The sequence below is a fragment of the Trichechus manatus genome, unplaced genomic scaffold (genome assembly GCF_000243295.1).
Source record: "Trichechus manatus latirostris isolate Lorelei unplaced genomic scaffold, TriManLat1.0 scaffold00094, whole genome shotgun sequence".
Classification (NCBI taxonomy): Eukaryota; Metazoa; Chordata; class Mammalia; order Sirenia; family Trichechidae; genus Trichechus; species Trichechus manatus.
This window is the reverse complement of record NW_004444030.1, coordinates 562,689-571,919: the sequence shown is the minus strand read 5'-3', so window position 1 is coordinate 571,919 and position 9,231 is coordinate 562,689.

Here is a 9,231-nt window from a genome sequence, read left to right as displayed (position 1 = left end):
CCCACATAACTCTCAGGGTCTCTTCATTTTTCTTTGTTCTTTTTTCTGAGTTTTCCTGAAACAGAGTTGTATCCAAGTGTTTGTCTTCAATTCTACTGATCCTGTCTTCCACCGTTTCAAATCTGCTTCTCAGCCCTTCTATGACATCATCCATTTCTGAAATCTTGTTTATCTTTTGGATTTCTCATTGTTGCTTTTGTATAATTTCTAGTTGTGAATTTATTTTGCATTTTGTTCCTGCATCATCTTCCTGAAATTCTTCCTATTTTTTGTCTGTATTTTCCATGAATTTGTCTTTTTTTTCCTCATGTTTGTCAGCTTTTTGCCTCAGTTCTTGGAGAATCCCGAGTGTTAGAGATTTGAATTCCCTATCAGGTAGTTCTAGTGCATTTTCTTCCACAGGAGAGTCATCTGGTGTTTTAATTTGGAAGCCTACTGGAACCATCCTGTCCTGTTTTTGTAAATGTTTTACTATTGTCTGCTGTTTTGGGGGCGTTCAGTAGTTACTTTTCTCGTTTATTGATTGTAGACTTGTTTCATCCCTTTTTTTAAAAAAAATTTTAACTATGTCTGAGCAGGCGGACTGTGTGTTCTTTGTTGTTTCCTCGTCTGTGCGCTCAATACTTTTTGCTTCCTTCTCCAACTGGCAGTGTCAGTCACTCAGATATGGTACAGTAGGGCAGGTCTAGCTGAAGAGGAGTTACTGGGACGGGTTGTTTGGGGCACTTACTACAGCCACCAGAGCGGGTCGGTAATCAGTGCAGGGCAGGTTCCAGTAGGCCGTGCCTGTGCTACTTGGTGGTGTGATGTCAAGTGCACAGTGCAGGTAGGCACGATGCAGCGGGGAGATTGTTATGTGTGGAGCTAAGATGGATATGAGAGAGAGGAGAGAGGAACAGGACCCAAAAACATACAAACAAACCAAAAAGAATGCTAGGGGAGCTTGCCTTTGGAATGGAGAGATGAGAGACTATGAAATGGAGAAAAACAGAAAAGGGAAGAGGAAGAAAAGAAAAGAATGAATAAATAAAAATCAGAAAGGTTAAAGAACCACAAATTTCCCAGGGATCCCACTGATGCAGCTATGAGGTCTGGAGAAGTTGCTCTCTGGTGTTGCAGTACAGCCTGGCTAGAAGGTGTAGAGGTATACAAGGCCTGGTATTCAGGGATCAGAAATAGAAGGAATATACAGAGAGATGAGAAACTGAGCAATCAAGAAAGACAAAAAGGGAAAAAGAGGGGAAAGAAAACAAAACAAATTAAAACAAAAACAAAAACCAGAAAGGCCCCCATATATACAGAAAAAAAGAAGAGGGGGAAAAAAAAAACAACAAAAAAAGAAATGCTCCCAGGGATCCCTCTGCACATCTGTGGAAGCTGAAGTGGAGTTCCTTGCCATGCAGCTCCACCTGGCCAGAAAGGGCTCCCAACTGCAGAAAAGGAAAAGAAAAGAAACAAACAATTCAAAACGAACAAACCAACAAAATCCCCAGGATCCTACCAGCGCAGTAGCTCAGACCGGGGAGCAGCTCCACACTCGAATGGAGCTCCGCAGCCCCTCAGGAAGAAGCAAAGATGGCACACGGAGCCAGGCACTGGAGTGAAAGGAGGGGGAGGTGGCGAGAGGCAGGCAAGAAATCAAAAAAAGCAGGGGAAAAAAAAAAAGAGAAAAAAAAAAAAACAACACCGCAGGCAAGAAATCAGAAAAAGCAGGGGAAAAAAAGAGAAAAAAAAAAAGCAACACCAGCAGCCAACAAATGGCGCTCAGAGAGCCAGCTAGTGCGGGCTGGTGTTTCTGGACAAGAGACTGTGTCTGCAGGAAGCAGAGGAGGCCGAGTGTGGGTGAAGAAGGGTAGAGAGTGGGAAAGCGTATATCACAAGTTGCTGGCGCTCTGCAGCCCCTCAGGAAGAAGCAAAGATGGCGCACGGAGCCAGGCACTCGTGTGAAAGGAGGGGGCGGTGGCGAGAGGCAAGTGAGAAATCAAAAGAAGCAGAAAAAAAAGAGCAACACTAGCAGCCAACAAATGGCACCCAGAGAGCCGCCCGCTTGTGTGTGTGGAATCCAAGCAGCTGGCGCTTCCCGGTCAAAAGACCGTGGCTGCGGGAAGCAGAGGAGGTCAAGCCGGGGCAAAGCGGGGTGGGGAGTGGGAAAGCACACACCACAAATTACCAGTTGTTTTGTCTCCCGCTGGATGCTCCATGAGGCTGCTTTCTCGTACCCCCATTTGCTGGTCTCCGATAGGAGTCCAAGATGGTGGATCCGCGCTGCGTTAGCTGGTAGAGGACCTCTGCGTGAATTTCTCCTCGCTCTCCGTTCTCTGTCAGTTTTCTCAGTCCATTTGGTGTTTGGCTGAGTTCTTTATCTCTTCATTTGATGTTTTAGTGTTTCAGGATTGTTGTATTCTCTGTTCGGCTTAATTTTTTGGATCTTTGCTGTGGAGGGATGGCATGGTGCTTCTGCCTAGAGCGCCATTTTGCCGGAACTCGCAAACTCATTTAGTTTGTTGGCAGAATCCATTTCCTTGTAGCTGTAGATCTGAGCTCCCTGATTCCTTGCTGGCAGTCATTTGAGAGCCGCCTCCTGCTCCTAGAGGCCACCTGCATTCCCTCATATGTGGCCTTCTTCATCTTCAAACCAGCAACAAAGCATCAAGCCCTTCTCATGCTTCAACTGTCTCTGGCTTTTCTTTCTGCCACCGACTGGAGAAAACTCTCTACTTTTATAGAAACTCATGTGATTATCTCCCAGGTAATCTCACTTTGTTAGGTCAACTGTGACATATAACGCAACATAATCATAAGAGTGATATCTCATCATCTTCACAGGTTCCAGGGATTATGGTGTGACATCTTTGGGGGCCATTTTAAGAATTATGCCTACATGCAGAATTTAATGCAAGCTACTTTGGTCTAATTTTTAAGTGCTTATGGAATCTCTTACTAGTTTTTTTGACACTGAGCTATTTGACTTTTTTCATCCTCGAATTTTTCATCTATAATAATAGTATTTACCTCACAGTACTGGATTAAATAAAATGATTCATGCAAAATCTTTGGTTAACACAAAGCCTTTTTAATTGTTGCTGTTGAGTATTTGCTAAATAAATGGTCATAGTTGTTGTTCTAGGAGTCCCTGGGTGTGAAAAAGATTAAGTGCTTGAATACTAGCCAAAAGGTTGGCACTGCAAACCCACCCAGAGGCGCCTCAGAAAATAGGCCTGGCATTCTACTTCCGAAAGGTCACAGCCTTGAAAACCCTATGGAGCAGCTCTGTTCAGCACACGTGGGGTCACCATGAGTGGAAATCAACTTGATGGCAACGAACAACAACCACAGTGGCTGTCATTCTTATCACTACTAGTATTTTTATTATCATATATATTTTTCTGGGCATGTTTTTCATCAGATTACAGGCATGAAGGGAAAGGAATTCAGGTTTCCCAAATATTTTATTTCACTATTTTTAAGGAAATCTGAATGTACAAAAATGCACAGACTATACTAAACATTTGTGCATTCACCCTTCAGAATTAACAAATGTTAATACGTAGTCACATTTTCTTTGTATATATTTTTATGAAGGATATTCAACAATACTGATAATGTAGAATTTCTCTTTGTGCCAGTACCTAGTCTCACTTGCCTCTTATTACTTCAGAAACAACCACTATCATGAATTTGTTATTAACGTCTCAGACCATATTTCAATATTTTTACTGGGTGGGAAAGGTATATGTGTATAGCCTTAAAAAAAATTGGAAATGTTATCCTACATTTATCATTGGTAGATTTCTTTTGTTCACTAAATATTACTGTTTCAATATATCTTCATATTGAGATAATAAATATCTAGTAGAAAACATAAAACATTTTTATGACCTGAGGATAAAGAAGTGTTTTGTTTTGTTTTTTAAACGATGCTGAAAGCACAAATCATAAAAAAGAAGTATTGATAAATTAAGCTAAATCTAAATTGAAATATTTTATACTGCAGAACGCATTTTAAAAATAAGAGTCAGACTAGAAGAAGATGTATGAAACAGCTGTAGCAGACATTGACTTAGTATACAAAATACAGCCACAAATCAATAAGAGCAAATAAATAAATGAATAACCAAATGGAAAAAACAAGTGAACATATAAACAGGCAATCCTGTCAGGTTTTGGGGATAAAGAGTCTAAGTGCTCTATCTGAAGTTGCTGCCCTGATGGCTGCAGTAGACACAGTGGTTATGCCTAGGGTTAGGCTTGCTATGCTAAGCCTTCTGTGGAAGCCAGGGCTGTGGGATAGGGCCAGGTTTCTCAACCACTGATTTATGGGTTTGTCCCTGAGGATATTAGCATATGTTCCCCTACCAGAGCTCAGTGAATTTTCATGTGAACAATCATACTATGAATAAGTATATTATTAGGTAGACTATTTGAGAGCACTGTTCTCAGAGAATAGGGCCCAGGAACAAAATATATATATACATATATATTTTGCCCACATGGAAAATAAAATCAGGAAAGACCTCATGCATTTCAGAGCAAGTAGCTGAAATGAATGTCCTAGGGCATAATGGAGAAAATATTGAAGTTGTTGTGGATTTCATTTTACTTAGATCCACAATCAATGCCCACAGGAGCAGCAGTCAAGAAATCAAAAGACACACTGCATCGGGAAAATCTGTTGCAAAACACCTCTTTAAAGTGTTAAAAAGTACAGTTGTCACTTTGAGGACTAAGGTGCACCTGACCCAAGCCACAGTATTTTCAATAGCCTCATATGCATGTGAAAGCTGTTCAATGAATAAGGAAGGCTGAAGAAGAATTGATGCATTTCAGTTATGATGTTGGCAAAGAATACTGAATATACCATGGACTGTCGGAGAACGAACAAATCTGTCTTGGAAGAAGTACAGCCAGAATGCTCCTTAGAAGCAAGGATGGTAAGCCTTTGTCTCACATACTTGGAACATGTTATCAGGAGGGACCAGTTCCTGAAGAAGGACATCATACTTGGTAAAGTAGAGCGTCAGTGACAAAGAGGAAGACCCTTGATGAGATGGATTGACTGCAACAATGAGCTCAAACATAGCAACGATTGTGAGGATGGCACAGGACTGGGCAATGCTTTGTTCTGTTGCACATACGGTTGCTATGAGTCAGAAGTGACTCGATGGCACCTAACAACAACAGGGCATATTGAATATGAATCTTCTCGGATGGTTGATAGTGGAGAGTACGCAGAAGGAAGAGGTAGTGCTAGGAAAAGATGTAAGAATGCTAAAGAGAGAGGCTTTCACGATTTTGCGTAAGGTGGCCTTCCATAAGGGAAACATTTATTTGTTAACCTTTGCTATCATTTTGAATCAATTGCTCTTCTCACTGTCATTATCTTGAAACCATTATATCCACCATGGGCAGTTAGCAGGTGGTGGTTGGTAACGGACTACTTAGCTTTTTAAAAATCTAATTATTTAGACAGAAAGCATAGCACAGTCCAACTGCATTGTATACTTTAAAGAACTGTAGACAGTGACAAATGATATCTCCTAATAAATTCGTAGAATCCAAAAGAACATGAAGTGACCATCTAGTTGCCACCTGTTACCTTAGACAGGATACAGCCATTGTGGGAGGTCACAGGTTGCATTTGTTCCTATCCCATTGTTTACCAAGCAATCCACATAGACAGAAAAATCCTTCCTTATGTTTAATCTACTTTCAAGCCAAATTATTTTGGTTCTTTCTGACTTTTGTGAAGTTGGAAAAGAACTAGCTATTATCCTTTTAGTAATTACCTTTGTATTCTTTAATATCATTACTGTAAGCTGACTTTTGGTTTTGTTTCGTTTTTTCTGTTGTTGTTTTGTCAAGGAAATATTTGGAGTGTGGACTAGTATAACTGATCCATATAGTTTACTGCAGCCAGTATACATGGCCCAGGGAACCAAGCAATGCCTGAGCACACAGTGAAGCTACAGGATGAGATGCCAGGATAACCTCTGCTAGGCACCCTTGATATTTTGGTGACATTTCTTGTTATTATCAAATCTATAAAATAATGCCACCACATCTCCGTTAAAAAGTCTGAATGCTAAAACATTCAGCACACACCTGAGAAAATCTTATGATACAAAGAGAAGTACTGGAAGCATTCAACTACAAATAAAATCTTTGAATATGATGTCTACTGTCACGTGGTATTTGTCGTTACAACAAAAATAAGGTTTAATCCATTTTGTTTAACTCAAAATTCTCAGAATGGACTGCAGCAAAACGTGTTTCTTCAACTGAGGTGAATTCACACTAGGCTTGTTTCATCAATAAATCTGAGAAATATTTTATTTCTAAGGCAGATAAAGGATGTCTATTCAGTGCTCAGATTCCTTTGAGTAAACGATATGTTCAGGTTTGAAGCATACGTAAAAGATTTGTCACAACAAACTGGTGGCATTTTGAATATACTGCTGCTTTTCTTACTACCATTAACTAATTTCTGTCAAACGTGCTTTTAAAAGGCCTCTAATCACCTACAAGAGAGAATGGTTTGCTCCCTTCCTCAGGAAAAAGTAAATACTTTATCAGTGTGAAAGAATTTTATCTGGACTTCAGGTAGCAGAAAAACCCCTCCATCTAATGATACTAAAATATTGTTGTTCAGTGTCGTCCAGTCGGTTCCGACTCATACAGACCCTATGTACAACAGAATGAAACACTGCCGCGTCCTGCACCGTCCTCACAATCGTTTTTATGCTTGAGCCCGTTGTTGCAGCCACTGTGACATTAAAATAGAGGGGGAAAATAGCCTTCTGAAAGAAAGGTGATGCATTATATTATTTTAGCCCCATTTCCATTGGAAATAAGATTTTTGAGATTACTCAGCATCTCAGTAGATTCTTTCTTTGGGCAAAATATCAGAGGAGGTAGAATCCTATAGGCAACCACATACAAATCAGAGGCCACCAGGACTACTCAAAAGCTGAGTTTTTGCCTTTCTGGAAGCAAAAAAGGCATTTGAAAGGCATATCTACTTATTCCAAATAAGTAACTCGTGCTAATCATTTCTAGTCTAATGACGAATTTTATTAAGAGAAAGCATGGTGTCATGTGAATATGAAATTAAGAGGTTAGTAGAAGGCTCTCATGCCTTCCTGAAAACTTATGGTATTTTTTGTTGTTGTTAGTTACCACTGAGTCAGTTGTGACTGATGGCGACTCCGTGTGTACAGAGTAAAACTTCTCCATAGATTTTTCAAGGCTGTGACCTTTCCGAAGCAGATTTCCAAGCCTGTCTTCCCTAAGACTCCAGGTGGGTTCAAACTGTGGACCCTTTGGCTCTTAGTCTGCCAACGCTTTGGCTCTTAGTCGAGCGCGTAACTTTTTGCACTACCCAAGGACTTCAGTTCTCAGAATTTGATTGGGGTACAAACTTCCCAACCTTGTAGATGAGGACTTGGGCAATCAGAGATACGGAAATGAAGATAGACTGCTCACTTCACTTCTTTTGGCTAAACTTTCAAAAGCATTTGGACTATATATGCCTCCTCACCAAGGAGCTGTGACTTGTCAGAGAGTTTGTTCTACAAAGAGCTGAGGTTTACTGTTAGGCCACGCTTGGGTTGTGTATACTCGTTTAAAAAAAAAATGATGATAGAATGCTACTAAAAAAAAAAAAAAAATCACAATTCCCGGAAATGTACTTAGTTTTTATATCTGTATTCTACTTAATCCTTGCCATAAATCTATGTAGGAGTTATTCTTTTAGTTTTACAGAAAATGAATCTGAAAGGTATATGTATATTTTTCCAAGAGAGAGAATTTATCTTTCCAATTTATACAGTTAATGAGTGGCAGTGTTTGGGTTTGAACTCAAGTCTTAGAAATTATTAAAGCCAGGCTTTAAAGCTCTAAATTGCCTACAAATACAGGTTACTATGAAAGTACAGAACCAGACAGGAATCAAAATCTTAGCAGTCAAGGACACACCTTCTCGGAGGAAGTAATGTTTACTTTACGACTCAATGAACCATAGCAGTCAAGAAGCCAGACAGCGTGGAGTGAAAAAAATATTCCCAGTAGAGAAACAGCACATACTAAATTCTAGAAGTGAGCAAAACTGTGTTAATTTCTAAAATTTGCAAGTGCTTCCTTATACCTGGGTGGAACTGGCATGCTAAGCAGTAGCCAGATCACAAAAGGCTTTATGATTCATGCTGAAGAGTAGGTTATTTGTTGTGAAAGGAACAGGGATGATTAATGATTAATAATATTAGAACCATTACCCAATCACCATAACAAAAGAAGGAAGAGAACTGTCATCCCTATAAAAGTGCCTGGTTCTATGAATGTCCAATGAGGAGAAAGGAGCGGACTTCTTGAGTGAGATATTTATATCAGTGATGTGGCAGAGGTCAGAAAGAATTTTTGCCCAAGGCTAAAATAGTCAGCATCAGCTCAGACTGAAGGGTTGGATCTTCCAGATGCCTTGTAACAGCAAGATATATCAGCAACAGTAGCTGACACCAGGTGAAGAGGATGACCTTTGCATATCCTGCACTGGGCCGTGGTAGCTCCCAAGCTGTAGAAAGACTTGATGAGTGTTGAGCTGTATCAGCATATATTTAGATTTATTAAATGATCTGACTGATCATTTGGGAAAACCGCATACTCAAGGGCTAAATTCATGTGCTTTAACATGTTGTTTTGTTTTTTTATTGTTGTAGTTTAAATGAAGTTTACATTCAAGTTAGTCTCCCATACAAAAATTTATACATACATTGTTATGTGACCCTAATTCCTCTCCCCATACTGTGATGGCACACTCCTCCTTTCCACCCCTGATTCCCCATGTCCATTCAACAAGCTCCTGATCCTCTCTGCCTTCCCATATCACCTCCGAACAGAAGCTGCCCGTTTAGTCTCTTGTATCTACTTGAGCTAAGAGGTACACTCGTCACAAGTATCACTTTATGTCCCACAGTCAAGTTTTATTTCAGAGATGATAGAGAATCCAGGGGCTATGCTTTCAGGGTTTCCTCCAGTTTCAGTCAGACCATTAAGTCTGGTCTTCTTACTAGAATTTGAGTTCTGCACCCTACCTTTCTCCTGCTCCATCAGGGACTCTCTGTTGTGTTCCCTGTCAAGGCAGTCATTAGTGGTAGCTGGGCACCATCTAGTTCTTCTGGTCTCAGGCTGATGAAGTCTCTGGTTTATGTGGTCCTTTCTATCTCTTGGGCTACTACT